Source organism: Plodia interpunctella, chromosome 24 (assembly GCF_027563975.2).
Source record: "Plodia interpunctella isolate USDA-ARS_2022_Savannah chromosome 24, ilPloInte3.2, whole genome shotgun sequence".
Taxonomy (NCBI): Eukaryota; Metazoa; Arthropoda; class Insecta; order Lepidoptera; family Pyralidae; genus Plodia; species Plodia interpunctella.
Genome location: NC_071317.1, coordinates 4,852,449 through 4,869,145, shown reverse-complemented (window position 1 = coordinate 4,869,145; position 16,697 = coordinate 4,852,449). Strand labels below are relative to the sequence as shown.

The 16,697-nt window shown below is 34.9% G+C and overlaps 1 protein-coding gene across 2 annotated transcripts in view; it reads right to left on the bottom strand.

Moving 5' to 3' along the window:
* Window positions 1–12,161, bottom strand: part of Osi24 (Osiris 24) — a 53,625-nt gene extending 41,464 nt beyond the window's left edge. Inside the window, exon 1 of one of the 2 annotated variants that reach the window (XM_053763743.2) lies at window positions 12,027–12,161. The gene's annotated coding sequence lies outside the window, so the exon portion shown is untranslated. Of the gene's footprint in view, window positions 1–181; window positions 448–12,026 lie in introns of those variants that run through there. The other variant, XM_053763742.2, reaches the window with a different exon arrangement.
* Window positions 12,162–16,697: the final 4,536 nt, after the last annotated feature.

Here is a 16,697-nt window from a genome sequence, read left to right as displayed (position 1 = left end):
AGTGCAGGTTTCGTCACGATGTTTTCCTTCACGAGTCAGATTGGTATACAAACTCATGTGGCACGAGTAGGATTCGAACCTGGGACCTTTCGGGCACCTTAACCATTACACCACCACAGCTTCGACGATGCTTAATGACAGAGAAATTGATAAACAATATATAAATAATGAAAGCACTTACATAGCGATCGTGGGCTCCATGACTCACCAAAACATCCAACTGGATCAAAAGAGAAATTCGCAAATCCAGTTTCAATCATACACAACACACTCAAAAAACTTAATACACATATAGACACAGTAAATATTAAAACACTCAACTATGCAGTATAAGTAATGGCACCGCTTGAAGGTCACGTAGAACCGAAAGGTGGTTAAATGTTTGAAATTTAGTTCGTATGTCTTAAATTATATGTGTGATAGCACGACGCTTCGGTGAGAGATTGCAATAGTGAATGCTCGTGTTTGGTGTCTCGTTCTCCCACCTGCGCACGCGCACCTACTCCTTTCGCGGAAGTCGAAAGGTTCTCGATGGCGGAAAAGATTGTTTTTCTTGATTGGCATGTTGATTTGTGATCTGATTATGATTGATGTGCGAGAAAGTTTTGGTTTTTCGAAATAATTTTTATTGTTACGTATTTCATTTTAACAATCCAAAAAAGTTACATAAATGTGCGCTGTGTGTGCTGTCTGAAGAAATCTTTGGAGGAATAAATTCGCGTGGACATTTTTGATATGTTTTAGTGATTTAGTTTTAATTGAGTAACATAATAATACATAAATAGAGTCGCTCTTCGCGTCTATCTGTTTCTTAGCTTACTTCTTTTCAACCACGCAACAGATTTTGACTGAGCAGAGCATGTAGACAAAATTATGTCGATGTTTCATAATTCATATTTATACAGACTAGATTTGCCCGCGGCTTCGCCCGTGTGAGCTACGAAAGCGGAACACAAACAGATAGAGAACACTGTAATATACATTTGATATATTCGGGTGGCGTCGCATCGCATTTGTCTCAACGAGGACGCGGCATAAGACAGGTGTCATGGATGAAATATTCATCAGGCTATGCCGAGAACGATATATATAATTGATATATATAATATATAATTCGAGATTGATTTATATAATTCGAGTCGTCTTAAACATTAAATCAATTTGGAAAATAATAGTGAGGTAAAATAAATTTGGAATATAAATAAAGTCGTTTTAAATCGAGTTACAATAGTAATGGCGGTCGTAAGCAGGTGAGCGCACTTGACCGATACAACAGCATTGCCGACGGCTTGCGCCAAGGCATTGACACTGGAACGAATTGTTCGTGATTATGGCAAACGTAAGACTAGAAAGTACTCGGTTTTTGCCAGTTTGCAAATAGATAGTTCGTTTTTTTGTACGGGTGCCGAAAATACTCATATTACCTCTATATATAATACTAGATATTGCCCGGGGTTTCGCTCCCTGGGAATTTTGAGATAAAATTTAGCCTATAGCAATCTTGTATAAACCTTACTAATGGTGAAAGAATTTTTGAAATTGGTTTAGTAGTTTCAGACATTACCCGCCTCAAACATACAAACTCACAAACGCTTACCTCTTTATAATAGTATCGATTATAATCAGAGATGGGTAGTGTTCAATTCACCCGAGTAAAAACGGGTCTCCTTTATCGTAAATTTTTTAATGAAAAAAAAATGATACTTAATGCTAGATAAATCTGCCTAATGTGATTTGCCAATTCGCCCTGGTTCACACAATTTTTAACGCTATCTGTTACATAAGTTACTAACTATAAGATATTTAAACAGTAAGTGGTAAAACTGGCCGTTACTCTTTTATTCATAAAAAAGTTAAAGCAAACTCTAAGCTAAAGTAAGTTTTATCACTCTCGCACTTTACAATAATTGGCATTCACAGGAAGAAACATAACATACTTTGGCTCAAAGTATGTTTATATTAAATATAAAAACAATGCCACTTAAAGAGTATGACAGCAAATAGAAACTTATGGCGATAAAAGCCGTTTTGCGCTGTCCCTTAACAGGAAATGGTAAGGAAAGTGACGATGACAAAAAGTATCATTTATTCATATTATCCTTGGCTTTCCTTTTCGCTTCTATTTAGCCTTCATTAAGATTTTTAATTAGATTATCATGTCGTATAAAGGTGGCCAAACGTTTTCCTCGCCTCGACTCTATAAGTTTTAATAACCTTATTTTTTCATTTACAAAATCTTACTTTTTATACCTTTCATAATTATCTATACTATTGTTATATTGGTAAGCGTTTGTGAGTTTGTGAGCTTGTATGTTTGAGGCGGGTAATATCTGAAACTACCGAACCGATTTCAAAAATTATTTCACCATTAGAAAGGTACATTATCCATGATAGCTATAGGCTATATTTTATTTTCGAATTCCCACGGGAGCGGGCAACATTTAGTGTTACATAAATTGAAATTTCTAATTTTTGAAAAAATGTTTGGACTTTTCTGAGCGTAATGTTTGAATGAAAGCATCAAACGAAAGCGAATTCAAGAATGATATTTGAGTAAGTTATAGAAATAGAAAGTCATTAGCGGGGATACGTTAACCCGTGGCGTGGGTCAGTTATCGCTGCGTTTTCGTGGTGAACTTGAGTTCGGAAGTCAAGGTCGTTGGAGTGACAAAATCACTAAAACTTTGAAGTAGAATCCGACCGCATTCGGTTTCGCTTCCAGTCTTAAAATGCATTTTCTATAATATCAGTTTTGGTCAATAATTTAACTGAGACGTTCAAGTGTTTTATACGTCAATGTGAAAACGTGAAAACACTAGGAGCGCACTGAGTGTCGTAGTTCAATAAATTTATTTATGTTCCTGGAGTCGCTAAAAAAAGATTCTTGCCCGGGTCTTGGACGTTTATCTATATATGTATTTGTTATAAAATATAGTATCGTTTAGTTAGTACCCCATAACACAAGTCTCGAACTTACTTTGGGGCTAGCTCAATCTGTGTGATTTGTCGTAATATATTTATATTTATTATATTCACCATGGTACTGGACAGGTATTTAAATTTCCTTGGTATTTCAGTTTCTAGACTCAAAGTTGAAAATCTAGATTAATATTTTGACTCCAATTAGCAAGATGGCGTAGTTTAAATGGAAGTTAGATTTCCGAGGATTGGACTGGGTTATTCTGGAAATAAGAAAGGCGAAAGAAGCCAGTTTAAATTTCTGTAACAAGTCAGTAATTAATAAATAGCCTTTGTTTATTGAATTACAGAATGTAATATTAAAATAAATATTAAAAATGAAAGCCTGTCTGTTCCACTCAAACAAATCTAACTTATCCAATGCAAGCAGAATAGGATCCTGGAAGTACTCATATGATTAAATTCCTAATACACATCCTCGACTACTGCGAATTTAATATATTTCGCTTAATTGCTTATCGAAAATGGCATCTATTATTGTCGAATCGCTCTTAGACTTTTAAATAGGATAACATTGTCATCGGAAATTGTTCAAAAATCGATACTTTCGAAGGCAAAAAGAAATCAGAACGAATCTACATTTAAATAGGAATCACTTTTTATTCTCCCCGATTTATCCCATTTGATAGGCCTTTAAAAAGTTTTTGCTTATTATTGAATAAGTATAATTTTTATTTTTCGACATAATTTTAAAACTTAATGGAATTGAGCTGAGATTGCCTTATTTTAATCCAGCTTTTTCCCGTAGGGTCGCCCGCGTTAATTTCTCAGAAGAAATATAATTCTCTATTTCCCGGCATGAAAAGTTTTTATTTCAATAAGATTGCTTGAGAGCTGACAAAGAAATAATGTAACTTACTTTTGCATTTCTTTCTTTTGAATGTGTTATGTTAGATTTTATTCCAATCCCAAAAAGTCAACAGACATACTTTCGCATTTATATATGTTACATAAAATCAGAAAATACTTAGGCAATTACTTAAAAATGATTGATAAAATTGCAATCGAAAAGGTTTTAAGAGCTAAATATTTAAATGAGGAGACATGACATCTTAAAATGTTTAATAGACTTTATTGGGTAAAATGTCTTCAAAAAGGGTCGTTTAATTTCGTCCATTTAGTCGAGCGAAAATTAAATTTAATCTTGATTAATAGTTTCGAGAAAGTAGTCAGGTGTATTTTTTTTTAATATACGTGCCTATACTTCGATTTCGAAGTAATAAGTCGCTTATAGAAAGCGATAGACTCTTCTCTTGAAAGGTCCAATTACGAAACTATTGAATTTGACGACCTCGGTGGCGCAGTGGTAAAGTTCTTGCCACTGAACCGAGTGGTCCTGGGTTCGATCCCCGGTAGGGTCATGATGGAAAAAGATATTTTTTCTGATTGGCCCGGGTCTTGGATGTTTATCTATATATGTATTTGTTATAAAATATAGCATCGTTGAGTTAGTATCCCACAACACAAGTCTCGAATTTACTTTGGGGCTAGCTCAATCTGTGTGATTTGTCCTAATATATATATATTTATTTATTAGGGAACACCCGCTGTGGGATATTTATTCCATAGTTGTTGAGCACAGCGCCTGAAAAAGTTATGTGAAAAACGGATTGTAGTTGAGCGCCAAGATAATATTCGATGTACTTATAAGATATTAGTACTAGAAAACTATAATTTAGCTTAGTTAAATATACAATTTAAACAAGCGGAGACAACTGTAGAAAAACTATCTCAAAAAATCTACATCTAAATAGGAACACTTTTTTTTCGATTTATACCATCGCGGTATCATTTGATAGGTCTTTATAAAGTAGGCATTATGCCAAAGACCATTTTGTTTATATTTTTTATTTATATTTTAGATTTTATAGATAGATTGTGATCGTAAATCAAAATCAAATCATTTATTCAGAAATTAGGCCTTCACAGGCACATTTTCACGTCATATTCTAAATTAAACGATGTTTACCAAAGCTATAAACTACTAGCATTTCGGAACGACCTCTGCTGAGAAGAAATACCGAAAGAAACTCATTCAAACTGTGTTGGTCCCTATTATGCCAGAAGGGCTTACCATTTTTTTTAATCTGTTTGGTTTTATGATCGACTGGTAGAGAATACATGGCGTTAAGCACATTACAAATTGAAACGAAATAGTTCGAGTCGTTTCTAAAAACGCGAGTACTAAAACGTTTATATACAAATGTTGTTCGTTTAATAGAATAGGATATTTTAAACTGTTATATTGGAAGCTTAAGGGTGGGTTTCATCTGTTAACTGCGCGCCCCTGATGTTTAGATACAATGGCGTACTTTGCGTTTTTATGCGCAGATTAAAGTTAGCGTCATAATTGACTGACGCAAGCCGCGGCTTATGTCACAAATAAAAAATAGTTAAAATGGGATAAATTGCCCCTTCTAGGTTTTTCTTTATGCCGATTTCTATGCGTAGGTATAACAAACTCAATAAATTGACTTTCAAGTCACGCCACGCACAGATTTGTCGGTAATGTTCGTATAATTGTTACATGGGAACTATAATTAGAACAATCAATTTATTTAACGATACCAATTACAAAGAAAATCGGAGCAATTTTCCTGTTCCTGTCTTTGTATTGTATCTACACTATAAGTGTTTCATTTCATTGTGTGTCTAGCAAACCACAGTCGCTACATGGTATAAAAACGAAGTCGTTTCCCGCTGTCTGTCTGTATGTTTAGATACGCAACGGATTTAGATGTTCACTACTTAGACACTAGTAACTAGGAGTGGTTTACCATTGCCTTCTCCAATTCACACACAAGTGTATAATCAACCAGAGTACAGGGTTTCCTTAAGCATTACGTACCGTGCTACATAATATCGTGAAAAAATACATAAGTACAGTGAAACGAATATCAAGTTACTAAGTCAATGTCTCTACGTGTTATGTTAATACAGGCGAATTTCCAACGAATTGGGCTAGGTTGACGGTACTTGAACAATTTATCTGAATAATTTTACTGAAAGTTGATTACTTCATTTGAATAAAGTTAACTGTTGTTTTCTTTTGTTTAAAAGTTGATTATGTTCGCTAGACATTCGTCGGCCATTTTGTAGAACTTGAAAAGTATTCTTTCTTTTAACTTCTTTAATCTTGGACGATCAATTTCATGAGAATCTCAATTGCCAGATTGTTTATCGTAATAACTGGAGATTGCGTTGTGATTGGACAAATGTTTCAGCAAGTCTTTTTCAGAGAATACTATTATACTAATATAATATTATTATATGATAAATTACTGTTTATATCTGTAACTTTTGCCCGATATTTTCTTTCCATTTTCCCATAAGTAAAAGGGTTGAAATAAAAATATTGGAAAACTTATTGCTTTATACTTGTACTGTACATATTATAAAACAAAGACATCTGCCGCGTCTGTCTGTCTGTTGGCGATAAAATCAAAAACTGCTGCACGGATTTATATGCGGTTTTCACCGATAGATAGTGTGGTTCCTTAATAAGGTTTAAAAATGACATGGAAATTCTTGAATCCAATCATTCTCATAGTCAATTCCAAAGTGGTAAAATGTTGCAAACTTAAGTTTTGAAATAAATCGTAAAAAAAACATTTATAATATTTAATCAATTTGAATTTAGCTTATATACTTAATACATAGCTATATGCTTAATATATACTACAGGGTTATTAGTATCTAACGCATAACCTTGCAAAGGCGCGTAAGGTACATAGTGATTAACATCTTTTGTTCTACGACTTTTGTCTAAACGTAATAAATACAAAAATTTTCCTTTTTTTAGTTTTAATGTCGTGTCTATAAATCGTTAACTCTATTTTCGATTTGGCTACCAAACGCTTCCCGCTACTGTCTCGTGTTGCCCCGTCCCGCCGTATACTGTCTCGTGTTGCTTGGCTATTGCATAGAGTTAAGATGTGTAGAATCGCAAATTACATTGTATTTTTTTTATATGAAAAAACAAAATTACGAATCACGAAAAGTCGTAGAATAAAAGTTGCTTGTTTTGATGTACCCAAGTAGTCTTTAGAAGGTTTTGCGTTTGATACCAGCAACCCTGTACAATTATGATGACGATGCTCAAATGAACTCGCATGAATGCAATACTTCAATTAAAGTTTGTGATACAAAATGTCCAATTTCTGTTGGATTCCATCTTCAATAGTTCAGATGACCTCATCAGTGTTCCAACATGAAGTTGCTAGTTTCAAAAGTTTGCTAACTACATTTATGTCTATATTAATCTGTGGTGAAGGAACTAAACGAGCGTGGTTGAATAGGGAATCAGAATTGTTGTAGACGTCTTGTGGAAGTTTAGAATCGTGTTCAAATTCACTTGTAATCATGTGGTGTTACCGTATGGGGTTTTGAAAACGGCCTATGTAATATTAATGCACAAGTTTATTTGTTAGACAAATTTAAAAAATCGCTACAACTTTTGAACGGCTGAACCGATTTTGATGAAACATGGCTAAGAACACTCGGGATAAAATTATCTATGAGACGAAAAGTAAAACCAAACGAAAATCGGTTCATCCATTTTGGAGCTACGATGACACAGACAGATACACAGACAGACACGTTAAAATTATAACACCCCCCTTTTTGCGTCGAGGGTTGAAAATACGAGTCACGTGTGATTATCGACGGTGTTCTGTCTAGTAAAAGACAATTTTAAAGTGAATTTATTATTAGTGAAAGTATTTTGGCGGGATACGCAATCAAAAAGCCCTACAAACAGATAGACATATGTATATCACATACATCTCAAACTTTAATTACTTATATTTTGCGGTGGTGGTGATAAGTCTTGAGTCAAACTTAGAGACCTTTACGAAAATGTTGGAACGATTTCTCAAAAAAAAGTAAGGATATGGTTATGACCAACGCCCAAAATGGCCGATTCATTAAAATATCTGCGGGTGAAAGTCAACCGGTTGCTATCTGCATCGACTGGTTGTGTGTACGAGAAAGCATGCTTTTTTCGTATAAAGACATAAAATTCCATAACTGTAACTATGAACATACTTATTTGTGAGTTCAAATCTTTAGGACCGAGTCTTGGATGTTTATCCGTATTGTTGTTATAAAATTATATCGTTGAATTAGTATCCCTGACACAAGTCTCGATATAATGAAAGTCGTATGTTGTGCATGAATGAGAGAGGCACAGGACAGAGGAGGGTGGCGTACGCGGAGAGAGGCCTGTGACCAGTGCAGTGGACATAAATGATGATGAACACAAGTCTCGAACTTAATTTGGCTAACTCAAATTGTGTGATTTACCTTAATATATTTATTTATTTGATTAGAATTAAAATTATTAATAGTCTAAATTTGAAGCGGTATAGTAATGGTTCACTGCTGGTGAATAGTGATAGGTACCAGGTTCGAATACTGTTTATGCCACTGTGTGAGTTTGTGTACAAATCTGACACTTGTGAACTTAGTAGTTTTCTAATATTTTGTTACGCGACAAATTATCGTTCAGATTGATTGCAAAACGGTTTAAATAAAGTACCTACGCCACCCTAAATTGTTTTTTTTAACTAGCATGTAATGTATATTTCCACCAATATTAAGGGTGGGTTGCAAGAGCCAATTTTGACGTTAACTTTAAGCTGCGCTCGGCTGTCGTTTTAATAAAATGACATATATTGTTAGCGTTCTTCTGCACATTATCAAAATTAACGTCATAGTAATTAAAACACTTCAATTAATAACAAAAACAATAGTTTCATAACTTTATAATATTATTGGAATGTCAATGTGTATGACAGCGTTTCATTTTCATTTCATAGGCGAAAGTTTTTGTTTTCTTTTATTTTTAGTATGCGATGAGTATCATAGTCACTATATTAATGCAAACTTACCTTTACATCTTCATCACTGTACGTGCATTCTATTATAAACCTTACAACATTGAAAATAGAGTTTAAGTAATATATAATTCGAGTGCAAACGAGTTTGGTGAAAATTCATCCACACAATTTTATATTCCGTTGTTTTAAACCTTATTAACGTTCAGAATATGGTTCAAAATGTGAGAGTATGGTATATGCGAAAGTGAAAACTTGACTCGATCGTCATAAACAAACGGGTCACGGATTGGTCGCAAGAAAATATATGTTACTGTTAATACTAGGGCTCTGTTCCCATGGGAACTTGGGAATTAAATAAATGAATATTTAGGAACAAATTACACAGATTGAGTTAGCCCCAAAGTACGTTCGAAACTTGTGTTATGGGATACTAACTCGATGCTATATACTATAACATATATAAGTATACATAAACTCCAAGAGCAATCTGCCAAAGATCATTTTCCATCTTGGGGATCGAACCGGCGGCGTGATGACTATTAGGCCGCGGAAGTCGTCAAAATAGACAACACCTCAACGCCCTACTAAGCTTGTATCGAGGGTTCAATGGACATAAACTCGAAGACGAAGCGAAGTTACCAAATAATATAAAAGTCCTTTGCGTAATCAACAAATGGTTCCTATTTTCGCCTCTATATTAAATTACATATGATTTATTTATGATCATTTGTTCATTGTGGTCGTAAAATAAGAGTATGACTCATTTAATAGAACACGTGACGGGAATGATATGTTTTATTACACAAACACTTTAATATTCGGATATCGCTTCAGGACAAAGTGATACGATGAGGGAATTTTGATGATGTACACGATTGTAGACGTGTTTAAGCCCATAGGTACACTAATTTTGAATTATTCCTAATGGATCCCTTAAAACGGATCTAATGTTAGTGTATCAAAAAATATATTGTAAGTACTAGGTACATTTTTGCCATTTTTATTCAGTAAATCTATGCAAAATCAATCAAATCAAAAAAAAAAGTTTGTATTACAAGTAAGTATAGATAGTAACTACAATCATTCAAGAAATAAAATTCCGTATGCATTTATCAAAATATATGGACGTTTTCTTCTTAGTCGTATTCCTCATGGTTTAGGATCGTGATCGTTACGTGGAATAAAACAAACACTACGACTATCTTGCCACTATAAATGGAGTGGTTTGCCATTGCCTTCTCCATTTCACACACAAGTTGATTATCAACCAGAGTGCAGGTTTCCTACGGACGTTTTTCTTCACCGGAAGCAAGTGGACCATGAAAACTAATATACAAGAGTCAGATTGGTATACAAACTCATATGGCACGAGCACGAGGATTTGAACCTGCCACCTTTCGGTTCAAAGACGGGCGCCTTTACCTTTACACCACTACGGCTTCTATATGGACGTGTATCAATATGAATCACTTCAAAAATACAAATATATTAGGACAAATTACACAGGTTGAGCTAGCCCCAAAGTAAGTTCGAGACTTGTGTTATGGGATACTAACTTAACGATACTATAAAGTACCTACGCCACCCTAAATTGTTTTTTTAACTAGCATGTATTGTATATTTCCACCAATATATACACATATAGATAAACATCCAAGGCCTGGGCCAATCAGAAAAATATCATTTTCCATCATGACCCGACCGGGAATCGAACCCGGGACCTCTCAGCTTAGAGGCAAGCGCCACGGAGGCGCAGTGGTAAAGTGCTGGTCGTCAAAAACAAGGAATATAAAATCTCTCGAGTATTCAATATTCATGTCACAAGGAGAACAAATGATCGTAGGCGAGGAATATTTAGGATTTGTTCTGTAACAAATGTGTCACATTTGTAACAAACAAACACACGGAAGTTTTGAAGACTTTGTTATGTAAATAATATTCGGAAGTTATGAGCCTCATTATCTAAGAGTCTTGCAAGTGCAAGTATATTTTTTTTATTATTTTCCCTTTCTAGACCGAGAAATTACAACAAAAGTTGTTAATCGTCAAGCCCGCTCCATATTGCCGTCGAACAGTTTGCCCAACATTGACGGATTCGGTATACATTGCTGGCTTTTAATTGTAGTAAATGAAAGCACTCATGCTAATTACGCGATGTTCACGCATTCGCGTCGGCAAGTGTCCGAGTTCGGCGACATTGTGGAGCTAGTATTGGACGCATTATAGATATATAATTTTAAGTACGACTTTATACTTTTGGATTTAATACTGATGTCTCGATTTCACAATTCGCAGGTGAAACCGCAAGGCATGACTAGAGACTAGAGACTAGAGACCTATATTTGACCTCAACAAAGGGTCATAAATGCATATTTCCAAGTTTCTTGTGCTCATATCGGGTACCAGTCAATCGTACGAGAAATTGTATTCTGTGAAGTAAAAATCTATCGTGCCTGTCGGTCGTTTTGTCTGGCTGTAATATAATCTTGTGAGTAGATTTTCATCTACTTCCGTCTGTCCTTCAGTTGAAACTTTCCACGTCGCTGCAAACATGTTTATTTTGCCAGATGTTGAAACAAGCGTGGAATTAGTATGGGTACAGTTCCTACTAATTCCATAAATAAAAGATTTACGACTTTTTGTCGTAAATCCATGTGTTTTGATACATTTTAATTTTTGTTAAAAACTTATTAAAAGTTTATTATTTTGTAAGTATTTTTTATTAGTAATCATATTTATTTCCTAATGTCAGATGTCACTCTCGCTCTAATCTCAGATGAATACTCCGGAATTTTTAATATTCCTGAATTTGAAATTTGATTGACAAACCTTCTTATATTAATAAGAAGTTTTGTTTTAGAGCGTTTATTCCGGAGTATTTATCTGACATTAGGTAGAGAAAGATCTGTAACAGTTTTTTCACAATTGACCATAATGACCTTATTGGATTAATAAGTACGAGGGGGAAAAAAGAAAGAAAAAATATTTGCCAAAACATATATAAAGTAGTAATCTACTTCCCCCTTTGTACTTATTAATCCAATAAGTTCATTAAGATCAATTGTGAAAAAATCTTTTTTCGGTCAATAGTTTTGGAGGTATTTCTACACAAACACTAAACATGAAGGTACGCTTTTCAAAGTCCAATGCATTGGATGGTACGGGGCTGTAGAATGAAGAAAGAAGATATAAAAAATTTGTACTTACCATTTCGCGATAACGTCCCAACACTATCAATATCGATAAATCACATTTTGTTTGAAACACAACACCGATCTATATTTGTGTCAACTATAAACTGATACTATAGGAAATAAAATAGCAGTGTATTTTCGATGTGGTCTGATGGCCTCCTCGGAAACACACACACACACACACACACACACGTCTCTATAATCATAACTTATGTTACTTGAGATTAGTGGTGGGACAATGTCAAGCTTTCGTCGATACTCGATGTGTCAATCAAAATTGTGTTTGTTTGCACATTTATCAAAGTCAATGTTTTTTTTTAAATTATACCTCCGGAGTCATTTTTTTAAGGCTTTTATGACAAATATCGTTATTGTTGTTACTATTTTTATTCAAATTATATAAAAAAAATAGAAGCTTTCAAAATTTCAACACTTTCAAATTAAAATACATGATTCCAAAAAACCTCCTCGATTATTTATTTTGACATTTTTATAGATAATTTAAAAAAACCGGCTGGCAAGTGCTAGTGCTTTGACTCGGGCAAAAGGGTTCCGTATTATCCATGAAATTGTCAAAAATATCCCGTTAATTGTGTGGAAGATGTGAAAATGTTGTAGTTGTGTAACTCCAAACACAATTTTATCGATAACAAAGAATATATTATTTGCACCATTGGCACATCACTATTTTAACAATAACACTGATAAAATCGCCGTAAATTTCTATACTTTTGGAAAGTACTGATACGGGATATGTAACACATATGGCAATTTCACTTTGCCGTCTCATTTTCCTATTTTGATGTACATTATTATGTACTTTATGTTTATTGGAGCGTATATGACGAAATATATCTAATACATAGATATACTAGCTTTAGCACGCGGCTTCGCCCGCGTGATTTCCCACGGGAGTAGCTATTTTTCCGGGATTGAAAGGTACCCTATGTCCTTCTCCATAGTTCAAAAAAGTATGTACAAAATTTCAATAAGATTGGTTTAGTAGATAAGAGCGTGACGAGGTAACAAACAAATATATTTTCGCATCTGTAACATTAGTTAAGATTAGGATGGTTATTACAGAGTATTTAAATAAATAATAAAAACAAAATGCATATGTTTAGAAAGAATTGTAATTTTTCGGCATTTCTTCTCAACAGCGGACGTTCCGAAATGCTTGATAGAAGAAGAATGGTAGACGATTTGGTAATACATAATTTTTGTAATACGTAATATTACAAAAATAATGTACCTATTACCAATAAAGTTTTAAATAAATAAATAAGCATAACAAATCAAAAAGCTTATAACACAAATTACAAGAAATGAGTCGCGTCGCAACTCGTAACGTTGATCAGCTGATAAAACGTCGCGTGCCAGTTTCAAGGGCATCACTAAAATTTAAATTGTGTAATTTATTACAATGACCGAGATTGCCAGTAATAAAAATAGCATCACAATTTGAAAAAAAAGGCGTTATAGTACTGAGTTTTTAATTTTTCTGCGTATTTCTGCGTTCAAAATTAGATAAAACAAGCGGCTGTTCCGGCTTTGCTCGAGTTACATAAACCTCAGGACTCACACTATCTATTGGTGAAAACCCTACAAAAATCCGTCAGTTCACAGTTTTTTGAGTTCATCGCGTACAGATAGACAGACGTGACACAGGGAATTTATTTTATAATAATAAGGAAATGATAAAGGAAGTATATAGGACTGTCTTAAAATATGGCTTATATCCTTTTGTGGTGGATATCGTACGAGATATCTATGAGACACAGCCTTAGCAGCTAATAGGTAACCATAGCGTTCCCAAGAAGTGATGACGTCAGGCCGGCAGCCTGCCGTAAAATCTCCAGAAATATAAAGAAAGGGTTTATTTTCCAAACAGTACTATTCTAGCTTTCTTTCTAATCATAGGCCATTCTTAAGCGATACTATAGGCTGTTAAAATAAATGCATATTGTAAGAAAATGCATTCGAATGGGATCGGACACGCTCCTGGTGTCTAAAGTAAACACATTTTATAAGGCCTGCGCACACGCCACTTTCATTGCCTACTTATGATGCGTGTGATTGGCTGTTTTGTGTCACCAGTAAGTAGGAGCCCTCTTTGGGGAATGCCGTTGTTGACTGTCAGCTGTTGAGTATTTTTATCCTTTTGCCGCCTTGTACGACATACAAATATCCATTTGTGGGGTGGTCCTCCTTCATAATTGGTTGGCGGGAGTCACACGTCACAAATAAGGACTACCAAATTATCTCTCTTAAATATGAAAGCGACTCAAGTTTTTTACAAATGTAATTTTTGAGACAAGCTTTTATTCTCGTCAAAGTGATCTTGTTGCACATTCAACGCCGGACAAAAAAATCATGCCTGTTCACAGACCATTGAGTAGTTCCCATGTCGGGAGCCGATCTTGGGTGCACCCGGGATCGCCTCCCAACGAAAAGTAACTCGTATGGTCATGCTGGTCTGGTTGTGCTTATCATAATAATGCATAGTCATTTATAATGAAGTGACATGTGAAATTTCAACTCTGTTCATAACAAGCGGAAGTACGTGAATTAAATTTGCAAGATATAATTAGACAGACATTCGGGACAGGTGATACTTTAAAAGCTTGTCAAAATGTATAATATTATATATAAATCAAAGTCCACGTTTGTAGGTTGACACTAAAAGCTCTAAAAACAAGTTCCCACGTATACGACCAGTGCCTATCGTCTATCACTTTATGCCTTTGTAATACCGGCGATTTTCCGATGAATTTGTGCCGGTTGATGTGCAGTTTAGTGTACTGTTTCACTGCCAACGTCAAATGGTTTCCGGCGATGTGATAGCAAGCACGCAAAGGTGCGTGAGCTAGTGATTTTTTCATTATATAATACAGTTTATTACATTGGCGCGTGAATATTCAAATTCGTTTTCGAAGATTTTCGTCGATTTTGTAACACTTACTATAGAAGTAATATATTTTATATTACCAAGCGTCAGCTTGCCTGATTTATATGTGTTACTAGTTTTTAATCCGCGACTTCGCCCGCGCGATTTACCACGGGAGCAGTTATCTTTCCGGGACTCCGTACTTCAAACTATGTATGTAAAATTTCAAGAAAATTTGTTGAGTTGAGTGATAAAAAATTATACATAAATTTATATTAAAAATGGTAAGCCCTTCTGGCATAATAGGGACTAACACTGAATGAGTTTCTTTCGGAATTTCTTCTCAGCAGTGGTCGTACCGAAATGCTAGTAGTTTGTAGCTTTGGTGTTTACTAAAGCTACAAATCATTTAATTTAGAATATACCGTGAAAAAGTGCCTGTGAAGGCCTAATTTCTGAATAAATGATTTGATTTTGAGTAATATAGAGCGTGAAGTTAATGTAAGTGAAGTCAAATTTCTAGTAAAATATATACAGTTGGATGGCTTATTTCATAAGGATTTCATTAATATAACTTATGATACTAGTGTTCATACTTTTGTTTTGAGATATCCGATGATTTTTGCCTCGCGGAAGACCCGGAAAATTTTCCGGGAGTCATTGGTCGGTAAACGCAAAAAACGACGTTTATTACTTTGGCGACCTTTCAGCTCCAACTATGACATTGCGCCATTGATTGAGGTAGAATAATTTTTTTGTGCGTACTTCCGCCCTAAAATAGGACCACTCCCATGGATTGATGTAGAATCTTTATATATTATTCTTATATCTATGCGTAATCAATTTCAGCATGAGAAGTATCTATCTAAAATTTGTTATTACATAAAATTTACTAATACACACAACGCTTTATTGCACAAAAACCTTATAAAATTTATCTATACCTATAATAAGCGTTTGTGAGTTTGTATGTTTGAGAACCCATTTAAAAAACTCTTTCACCTTTAGGAAGGCACATTATCCAAGATTGCTATAGGCTATATTTTAACTCAACATTCTTACGGGAGCGAAGCACCTGGCAACATCTAGTTATACATAAAGTAAATATTAGTAAGGTACAAACGACGGTCTTATCGACTAGACAATTTCTTACAGGCAACCAAAATGAAAAAGAAAAAATATTGTTAAATTCTACATAGTACCTAATTACGTATCGACATCTTCTTCATAGTCGTATTCCTCATGGCTGAGGGTCGTGGTCATTAAGTGGAATTAAACACACATAACAACTTTCACGAGCCAGACCGTGTAAAAAATGGCGCGACGACATAGAGGGGTTTCTGCGGGGGTGGCATCATATTGCACCCGATAGAGATCTATGGAAGCAGAAAGGGGAGGCCTTTGCCCAGCAGTGGGACACTTAAACAGGCTATAATATAAAAAACAACTTTCTTGGCATTAGCCAAGTTTGGTTTGCCTTCTCCATTTCACACACAAGTTAATAATCAGTGTGCAGGTTTCCTCATGATGTTTTCCTTCACCGGAAGCAAGTGTTGGTTTATGAAAACGACGATATAAGTAGGTATATGAGTCAGATTGGTATACAAACTCATGTGGCACGAGTAGGATTCGAACCTGGGATCTTTCGATCCACAGGCGGGCGTCTTAATCATTACACAACCACCCCTACGTATCTACATAAATACTGTAAAAAAGCGCTGTCCTACGTAGATCAAACCCTGCCTGCCTAAAATCCTGCCGAGTTAACACAAATTCTGTCCCCATATGGAAGGGTTA